Source organism: Pongo abelii, chromosome 5, assembly GCF_028885655.2.
Source record: "Pongo abelii isolate AG06213 chromosome 5, NHGRI_mPonAbe1-v2.0_pri, whole genome shotgun sequence".
Classification (NCBI taxonomy): domain Eukaryota; kingdom Metazoa; phylum Chordata; class Mammalia; order Primates; family Hominidae; genus Pongo; species Pongo abelii.
Genome location: NC_071990.2, coordinates 148,614,970 through 148,639,285, shown reverse-complemented (window position 1 = coordinate 148,639,285; position 24,316 = coordinate 148,614,970). Strand labels below are relative to the sequence as shown.

The 24,316-nt window shown below is 38.9% G+C and overlaps 2 long non-coding RNA genes across 7 annotated transcripts in view; one reads left to right on the top strand and one right to left on the bottom strand.

Moving 5' to 3' along the window:
- Nucleotides 1–24,316, top strand: part of LOC112133760 (uncharacterized) — a 303,317-nt gene that overhangs the window by 81,212 nt on the left and 197,789 nt on the right. The window lies entirely within an intron of this gene.
- Nucleotides 6,497–24,316, bottom strand: part of LOC112133759 (uncharacterized) — a 49,547-nt gene continuing 31,727 nt past the window's right edge. For both annotated transcript variants that reach the window (XR_002915357.3, XR_008526523.2), the window contains exons 2-3: nucleotides 10,677–10,789; nucleotides 6,497–6,815 (exon numbers count right to left, since the gene is read on the bottom strand). This is a non-coding gene — a long non-coding RNA (uncharacterized LOC112133759). The remainder of the gene's footprint in view (nucleotides 6,816–10,676; nucleotides 10,790–24,316) is intronic.

The following is a 24,316-nucleotide window of genomic DNA, read 5'->3' as shown; positions in this document are numbered from 1 at the left end:
AATCTTTTGGAACTTTAAAAAGTAAAGAAGCTAGGATAAGCTCAAGGTTTTCTAATGCATATTCTGCCAGGTTTTCAGGGAAGTATATATTTGGCAGTCGACATTTATTGAGTACCAGTTACAATTAAGGCATTACACTTTGTCTTGTGGGAAGATACAAAAGAATCATGTCTCTGCCTTTGCAATCTAGGGTTTACTTCACACGGTGGTGATTCTTTTCTATTGACAGAGAAGGTATTAACTTGGAATTTTATACTTTGAAAGGAAGTTAGATGACTATACTACTCTTTCCAAGTCTGCAATGCTTTTGTTTTTTTAAACAAGAGATATTCCAGCAGCATCCTTTGTCCTCTGTTTCTAACTTGAATCTCAGCAAAGGTTGAAGACATTCTAGAAAAATCAGAGCCAAAATCAGAGCTAGTAGTGCTTATAGTGATTAGAACTTGAGTGTGTGTGTGTGTGTGTGTGAGTGTGTGTGTATGTGTGTGTGAGTGTGAGTGTGTGAGTGTGTGTGTGAGTGTGTATGTGTGTGAGTGTGTGTGAGTGTGTGTATGTGAGAGTGTGTGAGAGTGTGTGTGAGTGTGTGTGAGAGTGTGTGTGAGTGTGTGTGAGTGTGTGTGTGAGTGTGTGTGAGAGTGTGTGTATGTGTATGTGTGAGTGTGTGTATGTGTGTGTGTATGTGTGTGTGTATGTGTATGTGTGTGTGTGTGTGTATGTGTGTGTGTGAGTGTATGTGTGTGTGTGTGTTGAGAAAGAAGGAGAGGAAGGAGGGGCATAAAAAATTAGTATAGAAAATTGAGAGATGACAATTGGAATTTTCAAACAGAATGAAATATTTATAGGTCTTAAAACATTTTAAACTGATTTAGAAAACTGGAGACATTACTAAATCAAATTTAGGTTTGCAAGCTATTGAGTTGTGTCCCATAGTTAATTTTAAAACATTTTCTTGGCCGGGGGCGGTGGCTCACACCTGTAATCCCAGCACTTTGAGAGGCTGAGGCAGGCAGATCACCTGAGGTCAGGAGTTTGAGACCAGCCTGGCCAACATAGTGAAACCCCATCTCTACTAAAAATACAAAAATTAGCCAGGCGTGGTGGCGCGTGCCTGTAATCCCAGCTACTCGGGAGGCTGAGGCAGGAGAATCATTTGAACCCTGAAGGCGGAGGTTACAGTGAACTGAGATTGCACCATTGCACTCCAGCCTGGGCAAAAGGAGCGAGACTCCGTCTCAAAAAAAAAAATTATTTTCTCCATTTCCATTTGTCCAAATGATACATTCAGTATAAGTCAGCTGTGTAATTTCATTCACAGAATAAAAGTATCATAGCCCGGCATAAAATTGTGTATCTAGTGTGACCATCATCTCTATGACTTTTTCACTCATTCTAAACCTTCAAGAAGGAGAAAATTCTCCTTCAGTGGATCCCAGGATATCACTGGAAAGCTTGGACTATGTAAAAGATCCTGAATTGAGTTGAAATTTGTCTTCCTGGAGTTTCCATTTATTTATGCCAATTGATAACTTAGGAACACAAACAAAATAGGATAACCCCATTCATAATGCAGCTATGAAAAGTTTGAAGCTTTCTACCATGTCAAACCAATCTCTATTCACCTCTTCTGCATGTTTCCTCTTCTCCAGGCTGAGCATCTGCATTTCATTCTTCCTTTCTTTGTCTGATATGACTTGAAGTTCTGTCATTAATGAAAAAATATCCAATATGCCCATATTCTTGTTGGTGATGATTTAAATGATCTTTTTTGTCCCTTTAAACAAATCCTAAGGTGACCTAGGAATGCCTCACTCAGGAGATAAGTCTTAAGTAAAGACTTAGGAACATGAAGGAATGAGTTTGTGGATATTTGGAGAAAGAGAATTCCAGACAGATGAAAGAGTAAGTTCAAAGGCCTTGAGGTGGGGCAAGGCTGGTATGTTAAGAAAATGAAAACAAAATAGCAAGGAGGCTAGTGTGGTAGAAAAGGAAAAGCTAGAGCAGAATTAGGAGATGAAGTCACAGTGGGGTTAGATCATTAAGAACTTTGGCTATGAACCTGAGAGCAATGAGGAACTGTTGGAACATTTGGAGCAGAGGAGTGACTTGATATTGCTTTTAGCAGAAACACTCTGGTTACTAGTGCTGGTGTTGATTAGATAGAAAGTGAAGCAGGAGGACCAGCTAGGAGACTACCGCAACAATGTAGGCAAGACATAATGGTGGCATGTGGACTGGCATAGCAGTGGAATCTGTGAGAAGCAGTTGAATTCTGGATATAGTTTGAAGCTAGAGCTGATAAGATTTGCTAGTGAATCAGAAGTGGGTTGTGAAGGAAAAAAGTGGTGTCAAGGATAACTGCAAGACTTTCGGCCTGAGTCACCATTTACTGAGCTGAGAAGGGTGGGTATAGGGAGTGAGGAGCAGGTTGATGGGGGATGATAAGGAGTTCAGCTTTGGATCTATCAAGTTTGAGCTGCCCATCGCCACATGAGTGGAGGTCTGGGTTGGAGATAAACTTGTGAGAATTATCCGCACAGAGATGGGATTTAAATAGAGGTGCTTGAAGGTTATCACCAAAAGGGAGAGAGTGATGTAAGAGAAGAGAAGATAGTTGTGAGGGCTCCTAGGTGGTTGACCCACACAGAACTGGGCAGACTGCTTCCTCTCCTCCTACGTATCCACTTGGACTAAAGCCCCTTAAGATCACTTTAGTCTTCTGGCAGCTCTACCATAGTGTGGACTTGTACCGAGCTTTCTGTTTCTGACTTTCCCAGCCTACCCTCTGAGTCTTTTTCCTGTGTGCTACTCCTAACCTGCATCCTCCTCCATCCCTCCACCTCCGGGTTATATCCACTGTGCAGAGGCTGATGGACCCCCACCAAAATTCAGTTTGGATGTCAAGACTGATAATGCTATACTCCAACACCAAGGGTTTGAACACGTTTATTACTTACAAAATAGAAGTCTCAGAAATCAGGATGGGCTTCTCAAGGAAAGGATACTGGCTCCATAATTATATTGTGGAAGGAGGTTGGAGCTGGGTCAAGATACCTATGTGTGGGGAAGGGCTTGTGTGGTTTGTATCTCCTGCAGGAGCCAAAGAAGGAAACGCCCAGGCTGTGTTTTAAAAGCTTTCCCAGAGGTGGGGCAAAAGGGAAAGAATGAGGGGTGAGGATTAAAGTATGGCAGTAGTCAAATATCAAAAAATGGTGTTAGATACGTTATTATATCATGCTTTTATGTCATTAATATTCTGGACTTGAGTTCAGGGATCGTCCATTTATCCTTATTCAACTCACTCTTGTTAAATGTAGCCCATTAACCGAAGCTCCTAAAATCCCCTTGGATCCAATTCTGTGAAAGAGTATTTTTGCAATACTACCAAGCCATTTATCATTGGAAAATGTAATGATGATAACCTCAACATTTTTAATGATTGATTTAAAAATGTTGAATATGACAAAGCTAAGAAGAAAGCACTGCGGCACCGCACTCAACTATTTCCTCCAGGTTGACATAATCTATTAGCTACCCTTTGAATGTAGCCAATCACTAATTTGCTACATTAAACTGGCATCCAAACCTTATTATTCCAGAGTGTCTCAAAGAAGGTTATTGTGTTAGTCTGTTCTTGTGTAGCCATAAAGAAACACTTGAGGTTCGGTAACCTATAAAGAAAAGGGTTCTAATTGGCCCATGGTTCTGCAAACTGTATGGGAAGCATGGTACTAGCCATGGCTTGGCTCCTGGGGAGCACTTGGGGAGATCTTACTCATGGCGCAAGGTGACAGGGAGCCAGCATGTCACATGGCAAGAGCTGGAGCAAGGGGGAGGGAGGTGCCACACATTTTTAAACAACCAGATCTCACATGAACTCACTCATCACCAAGGGGATGGTGCTGAGCCATTCAAGAGGGGTCCGCCCCCATGATGCAAACACCTCCCACTAGGCCTCACCTCCAACACTGGGAATCACAGTTTAACATGAGATTTTGAGGGGACAAATACCCACACCAGATCAGTCATAAAAAACAATGTTAATTCTCTTGCATAAATCTAGATGATTTACCAGATTAATAATAGCATCAAAGGAAGAAACGTGGTTATATTTGCTTTGTGATTAGCTACTTAGAATGCTGTTGGGAATCCATCACAAATATACCTCCCTGAAGCTTTTTGAATTCAGTTTCACCTATTTTTGGTCTCCTAATACTGCTCTTAGTACCCAGAGATCTCAATGGCAAACTATTTTATACTGTGTTTATAATTCATCATTATAAGGAGATGTAAGTTCATTTAGAACATATGGGAGCTGTCCAATAGTCTTTACCCTCATTGGGGTTCAATTTCTTCCTAATAATGTTCAGCTGGGGTTTTGGAGGTTGAACACCATTATCTTTATATCACCATTATGTCATTAATTCAAAGTCACAGGCCTTCTTTTGCTCCGTAAGTTACTTTGGTATTTTTAATCCTCCCTCCTCCTAATCTCATCTCATTTGGGACTCTAGTGACTCTGATGTGAATCTAACTTGCCCTACCATTTTCATCCTCCTCGTTCATTTTTTCCTTCACTCACTTAATAATACTTTCTATTTGCTATGTTGCTAGCACTGTATTACCAAGATGATGAATACAAAATACATGAATACTTTTCAGTTGTATTTTTCTTTTAAAAATATCTGAAGCTACATTTTTGTTTAGTTTTCTTTCCCCTTTCCTCCTCATTTTATCATTTAGCAATTGCTCTCAAAATTGTATTTTTGAGAACATCATAACGCTTTTGAGTCATAATCTCCTTAGGAGTCTCATGCCATGAATAATGCATATCTTTTCTCTAAACATTTTGCAGACATTCATCTAGTCTAGGGTGTACAAATTGTGATGTCCAGTTTTCCTTGGAAAAGTCAAAATTCAAGGTAGCATGGTCACTTTCTTTTAGATTTCACATTACTTTCACTTCATCAATAAGTTCCCCTTGTTGTCAGAGCTAGGTCCAAAGTGATTGCTTCCTCTGGCTATTTCCTTGTCGTTTTAGAGATTAAATTGTCATTAATGACATTCAAGAAACTTTTACATAGTTGGCTTTTAGCTAAATAAGTTTTTTTGTCTATTCATGGCTGGTTGATATCTTGGCTCACTGCTGATGAGAACAGGAACCTTGCCTGTCTTGTTCACCACTAATTCCTGCATCGTGGTGGGGCCATATGGCCAGTGATGTTATTACTTAGTGCTTTCTAGTGTGCTCTGCCTCTGGGAAATGGAGATGTCTATGCAGCATTAATCTTTTTAACCTTTAACACTAGTCTGCTTCTCCACTTAAAAATCTGTTTCTTTTGAATAAGACAAATCCTTCCCTTATCGTGTTCTAATGTAGAGGACAATCACATCACGTTTCAGAGGTTCATTGTTTCATATTTGTATTGATTTAACAAATATTTATTGAGTGCCTACATAAGAATAACAATTACATTAAAAGCTATTGTGATTGAACATTAACTGTGTGTCAGGCACTTTCTAAGGCATTTTACATGAAGTAACTAACTTGATCTTTACAATCCAACTGAGATGCAGAGATATTGAGGGAATTTTCCAAGGTTAACATTTTAAGTGGAGGACTGTGACAGTATTCTAGGCACTGGTGATCGAGCAATGGACAACATGGGCAAGATTCCTCTTCTAAGGGAGTTTACATTTCAGTGAGGAAAGTAAATGGTAAATGAATTTTAAAAAGATACTTTGACAGAATATGTGCTATGAAAAGAAAACCATGAGGATTTGCTGGAGAGAAAGTGGAGAAGAAAATGCCTTTTATCAGATGGCCAGGGAAGGCCTCTCTGCAGAGGCAACAGTTTAGCTATGGTTCCACCAGTGGCATGTAACAAAAAACTGAATACACGATAGTTTAAATAATAGGGGAATTGTTATCTTACATAAAAAATGCCTTAAGCCAGGCATGGTGGTGCGTGCCTGTAGTCCCATCTACTTTAGAAGCTGAGGTGGGAGGATGGCTTGAGCCTAGGAGTTTGAGGCCAGTCTGGGCAACAAAGACAGACCCCATTTCTTAAAAAAACAAAAGATGTCTTAAGGTAGAAGTGCTCTGGGAATAGTTCAGAGGGTAAAGGTGTAAGGAAATATTTATTCTTACATGCCTATCTCAGCATGTGGACTGGCTACCACCTTGCTCAAAAGATGGAATGACACTTCTAGACATTCTGTCCTCATCCACCTTAGGCAAAGTTCATAGGCAAAAAGAAACAGTTTCTTCCACAGGTCTCTTTTTTTATCAGCAAAAAAAATTGTATTAGTCTGTTTTTCATGCTGCTGATAAAGACACACCTGAGACTGGGTAATTTATAAAGAAAAAGAGGTTTAATGGATTCAGAGCTCCATGTGGCTGGGGAGGCCTCACAATCATGGTGGAAGGTCAAAAGCATGTCTTACATGGCAGCAAGCAAAGAGAGAATAAGAGCCAAGCAAAAGGGTTTTCCCCTTATAAAACAATCAGCTATCTTGAGACTTACTCTCTGCCATGAGAACAGTACGGAAGAAACCATCCCCATGATTCAATTATCTCCCGGAGTCCCTCCCACAACATGTGGAATTATGAGAGCTACAATTCAAGATGAAATTCGGGTGGGGACACAGACAAACCATATCAGAAATCTTTGTTCCCAGCAGACTTCATATTATACCATATTGGCCAAAATTCTGTTACTTGCATGGGGAATGACGTTACCGTGACTGGTGGAGTCTAAGTTTTAGTTAGCCTGATTGAGAGTCAGTCACTGGAGCTTGGGTTTGCATCACTTTTCCTAAGTACAAGAACAAACAGAGAAGGGTAAACAATTAAAAAATTAGGTACAAAAAAGGGGATAGATTGGTATACAAAATGAAGTAGAGGTTCATTCCTCTTCAAAGGAACTTGTTGAGAATAGATAGTAACCTCTCTTAGAAGCAAAATTTACTCAAAGACCTGTGCTAATATTCTTAAATATCTGCTAGCCATAATTAAGAAATCAATATACTCTGTGTTCTTAGCTCCCACATTTTAGCCTAGATATTTGTCCCAGCATGCCTGAACATGTCCAAGCAAGCATTAGGTCATAGCTTATTCCTCTTTCCTTATTTGGAAGTGTTTTTGATGCTCTCACCATTCCACAAGTTACTTCCTCTTTTCCTTTGTTCTCCTCTGCCTTTGCCTCTTTTAGGAAGTTTTACATTGCTAGCCAATCGGGACAAGTACAGAATGTGAGGTCTTGTTCCAGCCAGTGGAAACGGGACACAGCAGTAGGGTGGATGCGTCAGGTTATAAATGACCCTGTCTCCTTTGCTCGTGTGTGCTCTTGTGACAAGACTGCTAGTGAGTGGCACCCTTCCTGCAGAAAGTAAACGAGCCTTGCTGAGAGATCCTTTGTTTCAGTGTTGATTTTTCTGAGAACCTGTCCCCAATAATTGGGATAGGCAATTGCTAGTGCCTGTAATAAGCCTCATCCTGAGAAATGAGAAGGTGTCCACCATATGAGGATCTGGGGGAAGAATTTTCAGAGAAGTAAACAACAGGTACAGGTCCTTGAGAGCAGGAATTAGCTTAATACATTCAAGGAACAGAAAGAGGAGTGTTTGTCACATAGTCACCTGGGATCACAGGAAGCAGGAAACGGGAAGAGGTGAGAAGTGAAATGGTGTAGTGTTTGAATGTGGGCTTAGGAGCTATAGTTTCTGGGTTCAAATAACAGACCTGCAGACCTGTGTTTATTATTTATTTGTCATTGCACAAATTATCTAAGTTAGCTGTGTCTCAGTTTCCTCATCATTACAACACATATAAATAATTATAAACTCACGAAATTGTTGAAAGATAAGAAAATAAACAATTAGAACAGGGCATAGAATATTGTAGGTGCTCAATAAATGTCAGCTATCATTATTGTATCACTTGTTCAGGGTTCAGATCACATAGGATCTTGGAGGCCATAGGACAAGTGTGTCAATTTTATTTAAATTAAACCATAAAGCCATTGAAGTGTTTTAGGCAGGCAGTGATCTAATATGATTTAGAATTTTACAGAATAGTTTTCTTTTTCCTGCTATGTATAGATTAGAGTATAGGGAAGTGGGTAAAGAGTAGATGCAGGATAGTTAGTAGGATTTTACAGTAAACTAGGTCGGGGGGGTTTGACTAGGGTGAAAGCACTGGGGAGGGCCAACAGAACTTAACAGCTTACACTTGAGCTTGTGGTTTAGGGAAATAAGGAATTCTGAATGTTTGACATGAGAAACTGGAAAAATCATGATGCCCTTTATAGAGATAGGGAAGGGCCCCATAGGATTCATAAAACTGCCAAAGGGGTCTACGGAACAAAAATGTTAAGAACCCTGCTTTAAAATCCTTCGTCCATGAATCGACTCTTCCACATTTCTTTAGAGTTTTTCTTTTATTCTTCCTGTCTTCTTGATAACTCACTTTCTCCCAATGTACACACTTGATCTGATAATACATAAAACAATCTGTGAAGATGATTTAGGTCAAGCTGGTTTACCATACAGCCAAAGTGAGAACACAATGAATTTAGCACTAGCTTGTTGAATATATCCCAGAGCTTTCAAAGCCCAGCTGTTCAAGTTCAGTAAATGACTCTTATGAAAAGTGATTGGTAGTTATGTTCATTTTTATTTCTCCTACCCTTTCCTTCCAGCTGCTGAAGCCTAATTTTTACCGTAGGTCAAAATAATTTTAATTTCTTTCATTCTCAAAGTCAAGTTAAAAGCAGATAGAATAGCCATCTCGGTTTAGCCTGATTGCATTCCATTGATATAGTCCAGATGGCCTTCAGTGATGGGTAGATATATGCCTGTCTCCTACCTGTCCCTCAAAGTGTCCCGTGAGGATACAATCTATGCAGACATCCATCTTAGCATAACACATGGACTTTTTTTTCCACATGTTTTACTGAATATCAACATTTAATAAGGGAATTCATAAAATTCCTGCAAATAACTCAAACCTTATTGCATTTTGATGGCAACAACAAAAACAAAACCTTATAAATTATACTTTTTTACTGGCAAGGTCCACTCTCATGTTTGTGTGGTTCTGCAAGTACTATAACTCAGAGGATAAGTTTTTTGCTATACCTAAAGATGATATCATTGACATGCCACTAGCATTTGGGCACATAAATTATCTTTCCAGTAGTGATGATGAAGTGAGCTTTGAACTACCTCTTTCCACTTTTCTTCCTTATGGTAAAAATCACTATATCGCTCAGGACACTTCTTGTTGCAAATTATAGAAACCCAACTTGAGCTAGTTTTGGCAGAAAATCTAGGCATAAAGATCAAAGGAAGAGTTAAAGACATTTTTACAAGGCAAGGAACAGAGCGGTTTTGGGAGTCTCAGGAGCGAACAGGCACTGATGTTTGAACACTGCCTAGGTTCCTTTTATTTCCATCTCTATCTCTCATCTTTTTCTTTTCTCTCTCTCTCAGCAGAACACCTTCTTCCACTGACAGCTTTGAGGCTGTATCTTTCCAGCTTTAGTATCAGAAAGAAAAGGAGTCTATGTCTCAGCTCCAAATGGAAAAATCCTGAAAAAGAACACTGATTGGTGATGTTAGGACAGAAGCCTAACAGCCATCAAATCATTGCAACAAGAAAATGAAGGGTACATCATAAGATAGCAGCCCTCAGATCATGACTTTAGATGAGTAAAGGGGTAGTTCCCCAAGAGAGTGGGGGATGCTGTTCTCAGAAGAGAACCCTACTCAACAAAAACAAAACAATTTTTAAAATGGCAAGTGTTTACTAAAAGAACCCATTTGCAAGATGGCTGGAAGGAATTGGCGTTCAACTCAGCAACTAGGGAATAGATTTACTGGTTCAGGAGTAGTACATGCCTCTCCTTAGTTTTCAGTCTCAACAGTTAAACTCATTGGATAATTTTCTTAATATACTTAGATATCTAATTCAAGATCAGCACTTTTCCAGCAATCATATCTTATTGAATTGTTTTGCTTTCTTTTTGTCTCTGTTTTAATTTAAAGAAGTTTTTTTTTTTTTTTTTCTTTTATTCATTGCCTATCACATGGTCCAGGGAATTTCCTCTTCAAGAAGACGTCTAGTATATAATGAACCTGAACTGCTTTGGGGATTAATCAGTATTTTCTATATATACCAATAACTGGTTTATAGATGAGCAGAATTATTTGGACTAGATAATAACACATATCTGGAAGAAATTTTATTTATAGCTGGCATAATCCCTACATTTTACCATCCAAGTCAGATTCAGAGAAGGTAAATGATTTGCCCAAGGTCACACCTCTCATCATGAAAAAAGCCAGCACTAAAACCCCAGGATGGCCTGACTTCTCTAGTTTTTTATCTTTTCTATTACATCAGGCTTAGTGAAGAAAAGTGAATATAAATTCAACAAGAATACACATGAATATAAGGTTGGGTCATCCCAGTTCATGTTGATGAATACCTGCTGCCATTAGGACTTAGAACATCAAGGGCAAACAGGAGGTACCTTGTACAGAGAGAAACTTTCCTCTCTCATGTGTGCAGGACCTTCAGTGTTGGGAATATTATGGACAGCATAAAAGAACTTGCAGAGGAGATAGATTCCGTCTCTCTCCTTTTGACCCATGTCCAGCCAGGTTCTACTCACCATATATCTCTCCAAGCAGCCTCTCCTTTGCTTTGCCACTGATGCAGCAGCTCCTTATTTTCCCTGCTTCCCAAACAGCCTCCTTCCAACCCATCATCACCATAGTGATCTGTCTAAAATGCAAATTGGATCGCATCAGGCTCCAGCTTAAAATAGTTCAATGCCTACCCCTTCCTTCAACCAGACAGGATAAAATTCATTCTCTTTGCACCATCATTCCTCTCTGCCTCTATTCTCAAATCCTGCCAAACCTGGTGACTGATTTGTTAAGATTCTGTACAGACCTACTAATTAGAACTCCTAGAAATTAGGGCCATGGAACCTTATTCATCTTGACATACCTAGTAATGCACAAGTATTTATTGAACTGGATTTCTTTTGAACCAGACTAGGTCTGAAAATCAGACAAAGCTATTTACTGAATAAGTTAATGTTTTTCTGACAAAACCACAACTATAAATAATTGCTCTTATATATTACTTTTTGGTCTTCTGAAACTAAATTCATTGCTATTATACTATAAGCAACTGATGAAATAAATGGAATTTGAATTTTGCAATCTGATTTGCAGCTTGAGGGAATATTATGAAACTTAATGCAAGGCTAAATCCTGACTAAAAGTGGGGAAGGAATTTTTCTTTCTTATGTGGTTTTTGATACTCTGGGACTATTTAAGATTTTTGCTCTTTTGAATCTCTTTTCATGCACTTCTGCTGCAATTTTATTTTTGAAAAAGAGTGAATGGAATTTTAAAAAGAGCAGTTGCTACTAAGAGCAGAAGACTTTAAGCCCTGATATACACAGAAATCAAACCATGCTGGAAGAAAGATGTAATACTATGAGGGCTATCTGGATTGCAATTCACTGATTCTAGTGTCTGTGGACCTCCCTCAAGGTGGGAAGACCTGCTACCCTGGTCAGCTGTCAATAAGAAAGTTAAAGCTGAGGATGCGCTTTCCATTGAAAGAGTGAAGATTATTTCTGAGATTGTTAGCGAATATGTTTCTTAAGATACATGTGAAATAGGAGAAATATTTGTATAACTTTACTACCCTCAGGTCTCCTTTAAAATAGTGTCATTAAAGATGACTCTGAGACCGGGAGCAGTTGTTCACGCCTGTAATCCCAGCACTTTGGGAGACCAAAGAGGGCGGATCACTAGGTCAGGAGATCGAGACCATCCCGGCTAACACAGTGAAACCCCGACTCTACTACAAATACAAAAATTAGCCAGGCGTGGTGGCGGGCGCCTGTAGTCCCAGCTACGCTGGAGGCTGAGGCAGGAGAATGGGGTGAACCTGGGGGGCGCAGCTTGCAGTGAGCCGAGATCATACCACTGCCCTCCAGCCTGGGAGACCAAGGGAGACACGGTCTCAAAAAAAAAAAAAGAAAAAGAAAAAGAAAAAAAATGCCTCTTAATGGTATTATGTAGGGACATTAAGGAGCGTAGAGAAATGTGGACCTGATTAAGTGGCGCTAATTCAGTTAGAGGAAGGTTGAATTCAGAGAAGTTCAGCAGTAGTCGAAATTGCTGTGTCTTCAGGGGTAATATTTTTGTATGATCAAAATAAAGAGTGGGGATAAACTTGGAAGGTAGGGGGAAAGTTTTGACTGTGGATATAACTCGGCATCAACTTCAAAACATCAGATATTAGCTTTTCCATAGCAAGACAGATTCTGGGTTCTGTCATTCTGATACTAATTGCATTGGTCTAGATTCTTTTTGGAACTGAGTGGGGCTGAGAGCTGTCATGGTCAAGCATCAGTGACTCTGGAGTAGGTAGGAAGCAGAGACCAATATCCTCATTTCCAATTCATTGGCCTTCTCTCTGTCCCCATTCCCTGGACCACGTTTGGTACACAGAAGCATGTTATAGAAATTTATTACATAAATCATATCTTACCCTTTTCATCATATATGTAGTTTAGAAAACAGATGGAGCTTGTTGTTTCAAAGATATACTTTCTGAGACATTCTTTTTTTTAATTTTTTGAGACAGAGTCTTGCTCTGTCACCCATGCTGGAGTGCAGTGGCACGATCTCAGCTCACTACAACCTCTGCCTCCCAGGTTCAAGCGATTCTCCTGCCTCAGCCTCCTGAGTAGCTGGGATTACAGGCACGCACCACCACACCCAGCTAATTTTTTGTGTTTGTAGTAGAGACGGGGTTTCACCATGTTAGCCAGGCTGCTCTTGAACTCCTGACCTCACGATCAACCCACCTCAGCCTCCCAAAGTGCTGGGATTACAGGCATGAGCCACTGTGCCAAAGACATCTTCCCTGCCTCACCACTGACCTGTGTGACTTTAATGTCTCCTGGTTATAAGCATCTGTTTCCACAATCAACTTATTTTCCTTTGTCTAGATATCTTCTGTTCTGATGGCTCCCACACACATCAAGGTGGTGGTATCCAGTCAACAGCTCCATCCCTAAATGTTCCCCACAGACACATGCCGTATCTCAACCAGTCTGGTGTAATTTTCATTCGACTCTCCTCTTCTTGTCCCTTTCTCTACATCCCTGGACCCTGTTTCTATTTGGCTTCATGATTCTTTTGAAGGATCCAGGCTTAAAAATCTTGGAATCTTTATTTTTATTTTTTAACTCAGCAGAGGCTTACATTTCCCCATATCCAGTGAGTTAATATGACCTGCCCATCTTCCTTCAGACTCTTTCTTATGATTACTTCTTCCTTTTTACTCCTTTGCCATCACCCCCTGCCCAAACCCTCTTTGCCTCATATGTAGATTATCACAGCCTCCCACAAGCTTCTCCTGTGTGCAGTCTTTGCCATCCACAAATCACCTGGCATTTTGATGTAGACAAATTTTCCCTACGGAGATTTTCTCAAGTTACCAGCTTGCTGACTTGTATGCAATTTTAGGTTGTGCTATTTTGCAAAGTGCTTTGCAAACCAGTGATCCATTGTTCCTGAAAATGTGTAAAGCTCGATCCTTTTCTCATGACTTGGTTTATGATGGAGCTCTTGCCTGGAAAGTCTTGCCTTTTTTTCTGCTACCTGTCAGGGCTTAGTTATAACATCTCTTACCACTTAGTTAACTTTTTCTCTCTTGGAGTATAAGGAGGTCTCACTATGGTACCCAGGCTAGAGTGCAGAGGCTATTCACTGGGACCATCATTGTGCAATGCAGCTCCAAACTCTTAAAAGGAGGCTTAAGCCTCCTCTTGCCTCAAACTCCCAAGTAGCTGGGACTCCAGGCATGCATCACCACCCCGGTTTCCTTTAGTGAACTTTTTTTGTAACTCTTTCCGTCTTCACTGAGCTCATCCTTGGCTAATCTTCAGCTTGTAGAAGCTGTGTTGTTTTGTATGGTTTCCTTTTATTTCATCTATAATAATATTATGTTGTCAGATATGTTATAAGTTCATTGATGTTAGCGACCTTGCCTCACGTGTCACTGGTGGTCACCTTGGTACAAGTCTAAGTTTGCACAACATTCTGTGAGCTTAATAAATATACGTTTTGCTTAAAAATATGCTGTTAGTACAATTTAGTCTCTTGTTTCTAATTGCCAAACACCAGCTATTTTAAATCTCAAAAAGATAGTCAATGTTGTTTGCAGCTGTTTTGTGGTCCTTATGTTCTAAAATCTTTTGGTCAGGCTTCCCAAAGGATAATGGCTAAAGAAAGAAGAGGTTTCCTCTGTATTTTAATAAAGAATGCTGCAAGCGTGCAGAGCTAATGTTAATTCCATAACGTACTTTATGGAGAAAATTTTAGTAGGAATGATTCAACATCCAGTGTTTTTATAGTCATCACTTTTATTCTTGTATTTCTGTAGTTGAAAATGAGTGAACTCTACTTACTACTCTCATATCCAGTGATTTCAATGCTCGTCTTTGGTCACTTAGTAGTAGCAGTAGTAGTAAATAATAGTAATAGTAAAAGTAGTAGATGTTAAGAGTATAAGTAAAAATAACACTAATATCTGCCATTTATGACTGTGATCCAAGCAGTGTGCTAGCTATGATACGTAGATGATTTCATTTACCCTTATAGAACCCTATGAAGTGTTTTTGTTCACCATTATAAGGCAGGAAACTTACTCAAAGAAGACAATAAATTGCCTGGAGACTACAGATATTTGTAGACCCGGACCCGGGCTCAAATCTGTCTAACTTCAAAGCCAGAATTTAGAGTAATATTACTTAGCAAAATCAGTGGGAAAAATTTATTATAGACTTTAAAAAATAAACTGTAGGCTTTTACTTACACTTTGTTGGTGCCTTCTTGTATGCTGTGATTATACCCTATTAGTTGTATCCTGAGTTTTTAAAGGTACTAATGTGTGGTCTACACAATCTTGGAGACTGCATTTGAGCAATTCAGAGATCCTGTATAGGATAATCAACTCTTAAACCCCACTAACCTTTCATCAGACATTCAAGCTTGAGTTCTTGAGATATTTCTATTCATGTAAGCGGGAAATGTGATATTGCAGAATTCACTTTAATTTTGACTTTTCCAATTTTAAATAACAAGTTTATTCAAAAAAAATTATATGAAATTCCTGGGCATTCATGATATAAATAATTTACTGGTTTTTTTGAGTCCATTAAAGACTGAGAGTAGAACTCAAGCTATCTCCCTGAGTTAATCCTAGTAGGAATGTTATCATTCTTCATTTATTTAGGATTTCTGTCGGCACATGTTCTTCATGGTGCAGCTGCTGTGTATGTTGAAGATGTAATGTGTGAAGCTGGTCCGTAGTTGAACCAGTTGCTGTCTGGCAAGTCTTATTTGTGGTTCATTTCATAGTCCTATGTGATGTGTGCATGATTTGTTCTTGGCACTGACTCAGAAAATGAAAACTAGAAACATTTAACATATAAATAAAGAAGTGTTTTGCACTGGTCTTTTGGAAGTGTTAAAGATATTTAACTATTTCAATAGTATATGCAGTTTATTTTTTTTCATCAGATAACACTGGTTAAGAGTCAATAGGAGTATAGAAATAGTGTTCTCTGATTTCACATTGTAAGCCAAAAATAAAATTCTCAGCACCTCCCAACTGACTGAATAGACCCCTCTCTAGGCCAACAGGATTCCAAAGAAACCAGGAAAATGAGTCCAGGCCATGATAGGAAGGGGGTAGGTAGGTCAGACAGGCCTCATTATGCTTTCTCTCTCTTGGAGTTTAGACAGGACTGACCAGCCTTAACATTAAAATGGAGATCCTAAGACTGACAGAACAGAGTCCTCTAGCAATAAGATACCAAATTCCAACTTGACTCTAGTATAACATCACCTGACAGGTAAAGAAAGAAATAAAAATATTTTACCCCCAAATATGTTTCCCTGACGTATTTTGAAATGGCCCTGCAAAGCTGTCTCTTGCGGTAGAAATCTGCATTCTCTAGAGCACCTCTTTCCCTTACTAGGTCTTTTCTGGAGTGTCTGGCGCCTCTTAAAAGTCTAAATAGAAAATATTTGCCATCTATTGTCTCTAAAGGCAGCCACATATGAGACTTAATGTATATAATAAGATCCTTGGTCTCCACAACACCTTATTTTAACTCATACACTCATGTTTACCGATTCCAAGTCTTTAGATAATAAGTTAACTCTTTCAACAGATTGCCAATCAGAAAAACTTGAAATCCACCTATGATCTGAAAGACATCCCCCATCCACACCCTACTTTAGAGATATCCTGCCTTTCTAGGACAAACCCATGTTTACTTCACATGTATTGATTGATGTCTTATGTCTCCCTAAAACATATGAAACCAAGCTGTAACCCAACTACCTTGGGCACTTGTTCTCAGGACCTCCTGAGGCTGTGTCATGGGTTATGGTGTTACCAGAAAGGGGTCCCGATCCAGACTCCAAGAGAAGGTTCTTGGATCTCATGCAAGAAAGAATTCAGGGAGAGTCTGTAAAGTAAAAGCAAGTTTATTAGGAAACTAAAGGAATGAAAGAATGGCGACTCCTTAGACAGAGCAGCGTCCAGGGTTGCTGGTTGCCCATTTTTATGGTTATTTCTTGGTTATATGCTAAACAAGAGGTGGATCATTCATGCCTCCCTTTTTTAGACCATATAGGGTAACTTCCTGATGTTGCCATGGCATTTGTAAACTGTCATGGCGCTTGTGGGAGTACAGTAGTGAGGATGAGCAGAGGTCCCTATCGTCGCCATCTTGGTTTTGGTAGGTTTTAGCCGGCTTTTTTACTGCAGTTGGTTTTATTAGCAGTGTCTTTATGACCTGTGTCTTGTGCCGACCTCCGTCTCATCCTGTGCCTAAAAATGCCTTAACCATTTGGGAATGCAGCCCAGTAGGTCTCAGCCTTATTTTACACAGCCCCTATTCAAGATGGAGTTGTTCTTGTTCAAACACCTCTGACAATGGTCCTCACATTTCACTCAGAATAAATCTCTTCAAATTTTTTTTTTTTTACAAAGTTTGGCTTTTTTTGGTTAACAACATCTGCCTAGGATTACACAGCTCTTGGTCCTCCTTTGAAGGAATCTCTAGTGGTGTCTCAGGATGCTGAGGAACAGTTGAGTTATGATAGTGAGAATGATTCTGGAAAACTTCTACAAATGTGTCCCTTGACATTGCCAAAACTCTACTTTACAGTATTTGTGGATGTCAAAGCCACAGCTGCAGGGAAGTCCAAAGCTGTTCTTGTCTTTGAAGGCAGATTATCTGCTGCCCAGTGTTGGGCCAGGTGTCCTACTAAATGGAAAAGCTTGCTCCTTTCTCTGGGGACACATACTTCCCAGATTCAATTCAGAGCCATTTGTGTTTCTGAAGGCTGCCAGACACTTCTCTTTTATCACAGTCATTTATCCTAGTTTTGAGCCAAGTTCATGGGCTCTGAGGCTGAAGACATATCTGTGTATCTGAGGAGAGGTAGAGCCTGCTTCCTTTAAGTAAATTATTTTATAGAGCTCAAGCAGCATTTAACCAACAGGACTGTTGCTTATCCTCATGGGGATGTGTTTTTCTTGTGGGGCTGTGCTCACTAGAGGATGCAATACTTGAAATTGCTTCCTCTGCTTCAGCCTGAGGGCAGATTCCTACCCAAGAGAGATTTGGGTTTGTCATGCAAATTAACCTCTGGACAAGAGTTCCACAATCCAGATTTGCCCTGAGGGTATAACTAAATCTTAATGCATTCCCAAATTAGGTCTGAGCTAATTCTACAGGTTATTGTTGGTTAGGTATTCCTGAGCCCTGTATATGTTAGCTCAAAGTGCCTTCTTTTGTGAAATACAGTAGCCATTATGTTCTAGTTAATGTAACAGGAAGCTAAAGTAGATTTGTATTAAGTGGCCTTGGCAATAACTTTTTCCTTTCTCCTGTGCCCTGTTTTCTTTGTTCCTCTTTCCTCCTCTGCTTTCCTCCCTCTGTCTCTTCCTTCCACCCTCTCTCTTTTCCTCCCTGTCTCCCCCTCTATCAGCTCAATTTTCCTGTTTGTGAGTGGTGTGAGCTTTCAGTCAAAATTCACCTGCCTCAGTTGCAAACACAGCATTGCTGTTGTGCCCCTTCACTTTTGGATAACATCTAGTGATAACTGATATCGTTAGTGTTTCAAATCTGTAACAACTCTACTTCTCCCAGAAATACTGCCTATGCCCTGCTGGTTATTGTAGGTAAATATTGCTTTCTAGTTGAGGTGAATCTATCCTCATGTTCCATCATGGTCAGAATCACACAGCACATTATGCATTCAGGCTTTTCTCAAGTTATGATGTTTGGTATTGTGATGTGCTGCATTACACCTAATCTTCATTTCTGTCATAAAATCAGCATTGGAAATTTGAAGAGTCGGACTTATGGCATATGTGAATATTTATATACAATTTTAGAATTTTTTTGACAGAAGAATTAACTGAACATTCAATATTGAGTAATGAGCAAACTTCATGCACAAAAAGAAACTGTTCATGTATTAAATGTCAACCATGTGTCAGGTACTATTCCAGATGCAGGTGTACAGTGGGGAGCAGATCAGCCCTGGTACTCCTGGAGCTTACAGTACAGTAGGTACGGTAGGAAAGACATTCATTGAGCAGGTAATCACAAGTACAGGATGCCTTGTGAGCACAGAGTTGGAGGATATAAGGGAACCATTCCCGTTGCTGTGAAATATTGAGATAAACAATGCAACAAATTAATCCAGTGGCAAATATAAATATTCAGTTACATGAAGAATATTTTAATAAAAAAACCTTGAAATATGTTATTTTTATTCAAAATAAAATCTTCTCCTAAAAGTACCTTAAGTTTTTTGTAATAATTAATCTACCCTTCTTTTTTATATATTTTTTAAACATTTATTTTAAGTTCAGGGGTACATGTGCAGGTTTGTTATATAACTAAACTGGTGTCATGGAGAATTGTTGTATGGATTATTTTGTTAACAGGTATTGAGCCTAGTACCCATTAGTTATCCTTCCTAATCCTCTCCCTTCTCCCACCCTTCATCATCCAGTAGGCCTCAGTATTTGTTGCTCCCCTCTTAGGTGTCCATGTGTTCTCATCATTTAGTTCCCACTCATAAGTGTTTTCTGTTGTTGCATAGGTTTGCTAAGAATAATGGCCTCCAGCTCCATCCATGTTCCTGCAAAAGACATAAATCTTGTTCTTTTTTATGGTTCATAGTATTCCATGGTGTATATATACCATATCTTTTTAATCCAGTCTACCATTGGTAAGCATTTAGGTGGGTTCCATGTCTTTGCTATTGTGAATAGTGCTACAAAGAACATACATATGCATGTGTCTTTATGACAGAACTATTTTATATTCCTTTGGGTATGTACCCAATAATGGGATTGCTAGGTTGAATGGTAGTTCTGTTTTTAGATCTTTGAGATATCACCACACTGCTTTCTACAATGGTTGAACTAATTTACACTCACACAAACAGTGTAAAAGCATTCCTTTTTCTCTACAACCTTGCCAGCATCTGTTATTTTTTTGACTTTTTAGTAGTAGCCTTTCTGACTGGTGTGAGATGGTATCTCATCATAGTTTTGATTTGTATTTTTCTTTTCTTTTTTTTAAGTTCTGGGGTACATGTGCAGAACGTGCAGTTTGTTACATAGGTATACATGTGCCATGGTGGTTTGTTGCACCCATCAACCCTTCATCTACATTAGGTATCTCTCCCAGTGCTATCCCTCCCTTAGGCCCCTACCCCCTGACAGGCCCCAGTGTGTGATGTTCCCCTCCCTGTGATTTGTATTTTTCTAATGATCACTGATGTTGAGCTTTTTTTTGTATAATTGTTGGCCAGATGTATGTCTTTTTTTGAAAAGCGTCTGTTTATGTCCTTTGCTTACTTTTTAATGAGGTTGTTTGTTTTTCCCTTATAAATTTGTTTAAGTTCTTTATAGATGCTGGATATTAGACCTTTGTCAGATGCATAGTTTGCAAACATTTTCTCCCATTCTGTAGGTTGTCTGTTTACTCTATTGATAGTTTCTTTTGCTTTGCAGAAACTATTTAATTTAATTAGATCCCATTTGTCAATTTTTACTTTTGTTGCAATTGCTTTTGATATCTTTGTCATGCAATTTTTAACCATTCCTATATCTGGAATAGTATGGCCTAGGTTGTCTTCCAGGGTTTTTATAGTTTTGGGTATTACGTTTAAGTCTTTAATCTATCTTGAGTTGATTTTTGTATGTGGTGTAAGGGAGGGAGGACCCCAGTTTCAATTATCTGCATATGGCTCACCAGTTCTCCCAGCACCATTTATTGAATAGGGAGTCCCACATCACTGAAAACAGCAAAACATAAAAACATGAAAAAAGGAAAATAAAACTAAACCATAGAATGAACTATGGAAAAATAGTGTTTGTAAAGGTTTGTTCCCCACCCCCACTTCCATCTTCACTGCCTACCCCAGTTCCTCTCCCAATTCCATGCTTTTTTGGTGAACTCCAAGATATACAACTGGCTGGCAAGCTACACTACACATTAACAAGGCTGGAGCAGGCTGTGCCAGCCATGAGCACACATAGATGCCTAAGCTCACTTATTTGCTAGCTGTAAATTAGGTGCATATCACAGGCCTCTTAAACATAATTCACTAAAACATAATTCTTAAGAGGCCTGTGATATGCACCTAATTTACAGCTAGCAAAGAAGTGAGCTTAGGCATCAATGTGTACTCATGGCTGGCACAGCCTGGTCCAGCCTTGTTAATGTGTAGTGTAGCTTGCCAGCCAGTTGTATTAGCCCTGGTGAAACATTTAAAATGGGCCTGGCTCTTTGGAAGGTCATAGAAGACTTGGTGGTGGTTGGGGTTCAGTATGAGAATATGCAAGAATAAAGTACTGAAAAAAAGACATTATTCTTCAGCACATTCAATATCATCATCACCGCTCAGCTTCAGACTCTTCTACTAGGAGTACTTAAATTTAAGAAAATATCCATGCAGGAAAAAGAAAATCTTTCTTTTTTTGGCCAAATGCCTGACTAAACAGATGGACTTTGCCTAATGCCCTAGACTTCTAGCTCATTTGTGTGCTTTGGACCAGAAGAGAAAAGATTTCATAGCTCCATTACCCTTATAGAACAAACTCTTTGTTTCATAACTCACTACCTCCAATTCTAGAAATTTCTATCAGTGGAAAGGAAGAAAAACAACAGTAAAGTCGGCAGACTCCAGGCCTAGTAGGACCACACAGATTAAGGACAAACACCTTGATGCGCTCTTGGAGGACAATCATTTTACAGGCTACAGGAGCCAGGTGTGAAGCTGATACACTAGTGGGAAATTTTCAAAGTGATTTTTGAGCAAGCTGTAAATATTTACCATGTCAATTTATTTCACTGCCATTTACACTAAATGAAAGAATAAAGATTTTGCAAGATTTTTCAAAGCAAACAGTACTAAACAAATGTCAGGTATTAGGCTTACATCCTTGTGTAGGTGGCTCATATGGTAATTGCAACTCTGTTTATGTCTGGGAAGAAACAACCATTTACTGGTCATGAGAACTTAATCATCCCATAGTCCCACTGTGCGCTTGCCTGAAAGTATCATTTCAATTAAGTTGACTCTCCTCTGCTCCTAGTTTTCTGATGCTGTGGACCATATCAGCTGCAAATGACCCCAATGATAAAGTCTTTGTGTCCTACTATTAATTTGGAGAACTAGGGAATCCCACACAATGTGCATGTCAGGTGAATGTTTTAGATGAGGCAACTGCATCTAAGAAGCAATCTTTCTCTAATCTCCTTGTCCTTTCCCTTCCTCAGGGCACAGTCAAATAGAAAATGGCTGTTTCTGGGCCCTTCCCTATCCAATGTTCTATTAAAGTATTTAATATTATTAATATATGCACTGACTTGGAAGTCAGGGAGAATGGAGCTTAGTTTCCAAATCTTCCAATTCTTAATCATGGTCTTTTGACAAGCTGGTAACCTCTTTGGGTGAATTGTCTGACATATTTAATGAATGGGACTAAGAAGGAGCTGCCAGATGGGTAGGAGGGAAGTGAGCTTGGCATGGTGTCCAAGAAGGCTTTCTTATGGACTGTGAACTCCCTGAGAGTTCTTGAATATTGAACCTTGACTTGTCCAAGATGCTAATGTCTGGTCTATACAAATTGTGTCAAATGCCACCCGCTAATTGAAGAAACATCAAGCAAATGCTCAATCACTGAAAAATGAGAGAAATGAGATGCATGCTGCAGGTGGAAAAGGAGTCACAAGGAGATTTTTTTCCTTTTATGATCAGAGAAATAAGAGTTTAATTATATTATACTGGGAATCAATAAAGAGAGGAAATAATTGATAATGCTGCAGAGAAAGGAATAAAATACTAGGCAACATCCTTGAATACATTATTGGAGATGGGGTAGGTTGGATACAAAGTTCAAGAGAAAGTATAGGTCTTTGCCTATATCTTCTACAATTTTCCCTCAGATAAATTGATTTTTTAAAATATAAAGCATGCCTGGAATGTTTCCAACACTCATTATTCAAGGGTTACGAGTCCTTCAAAACCTTCATTAGTTTACCCTTCCTAATAAGGTTCACTCCAACCACACAGACAATCAAAAAAGAGCAGCAAGTGGATGCTACTGGGCACCCAAGATGATAACTAAAATTAGAAATAAATTTGAATTTGATTTCAGTTATTTGTCAGCTCAGGCAAATAGCATGTCATATTAGTTTACATAATCTTCATTTTCTGTCATAAGAAAACTTTCAAACTCCATTATCTTCATTTAAATTAGTTGGAAGAAAATAAAATTTAAAATTCCTCAGTCAAACCAGCCACATTCCAAGTGCTTATTAGCCAAATGTGGATAGTGGCTATAGTTTTGGAGAACACTGAATGTATAACATTTCCATTAATTGAAAATAATACCGTTAGACAGCACTGGGATCAACTTCAAAATATCACACAGATATAGTTAGAATATTTCCTATATACAATGCTTGATGCCCCACAGTGGTGCACAAACAAATCATGTTCTTGCCCTCATGAAACATACAGTCCAATCCAATAGGGGAACTAAATGTGTAGACATGACGTGGACATAAACATGAATACATAAGAACACAGAGCTGACTCAAACTAGGTAGTATCTGGAAGTTACATAGAGGAGAATACTTTTGAACAGAATCTCTATAAGGAACAAACTTGATTGAGAAAGGAAGAACTTAGTTTTGATCAAGGTAATAGCATGAACAAAATGAGAGTGTGCATGAGGAAGTTAATATGTATGAGCATTAGGTGTTATTTTGATACTACTAAGCTATATTGAGAAATAACAAGAAATGCCAAAATTTGTCTCAACTAATTAACTTTCTCTCTTGAAATTCCAAAAGGGACAAACAAAAAGCCAGATATTGTTTATTAGCTGGGTTACTGCCAATGTGCTTTGTGTTGACTTCTGATGAGTCTTGTTTGAAATGTGCAGCTTATAGCAAAGGCAATGATAATCTGTCCTGTTTTCTAAGCACAAATCTAAATTTGGGAATGTTACTACGCTCAGGCCAGGTGTTTTGTAAAGTGGGCTGAAACGATGCTGCAGTATTTAGGCACACAGGTGAGGGAGGCAGATGAGCTAGATGACCCATCTCAGCCTATGGGGGAAATAGGAAGTAGATGAGTAAGTTGTACATTGGTGGATGATCTTTTACCTCCCACAGTGGTCTCATCCATGGGCAGTCCATAAGCAGTGTCTAGGTATATTTATGTATCTTTTATATATCCAGCAACCTAGCTGAATGTTCTTTTAAGTTCTATAACATCTAATCACATATACACACAGGTTTCTGGGAAGGTGATCATGCAACCTGCAAACAACAACAGCAGAACAATTACGATCATCCTGTTACATTTATCGTATCAATGTATTGACTTGTCTATCCAATAAAATACATGCATGACAGGAGTAATAGAATGCAGTTAAAATAATTCTTTTATAGCTGTCTTTAAAGGGAATGCTTCTAAAGTTCCATCCTTAATAATGATCCTTGCTATAAAGATATTTGTAAATATATTTACTTAGGGTAAGACAGTTTCCTTCCAGTTGTAAGTTAACAGTTTTAAAAAAACATGAATGATTATTGAATCTTATTAAATGTTTGCACTTAAAAAACGTATTTAGGTATTGCTTAATGACCTCTTGTGAAAA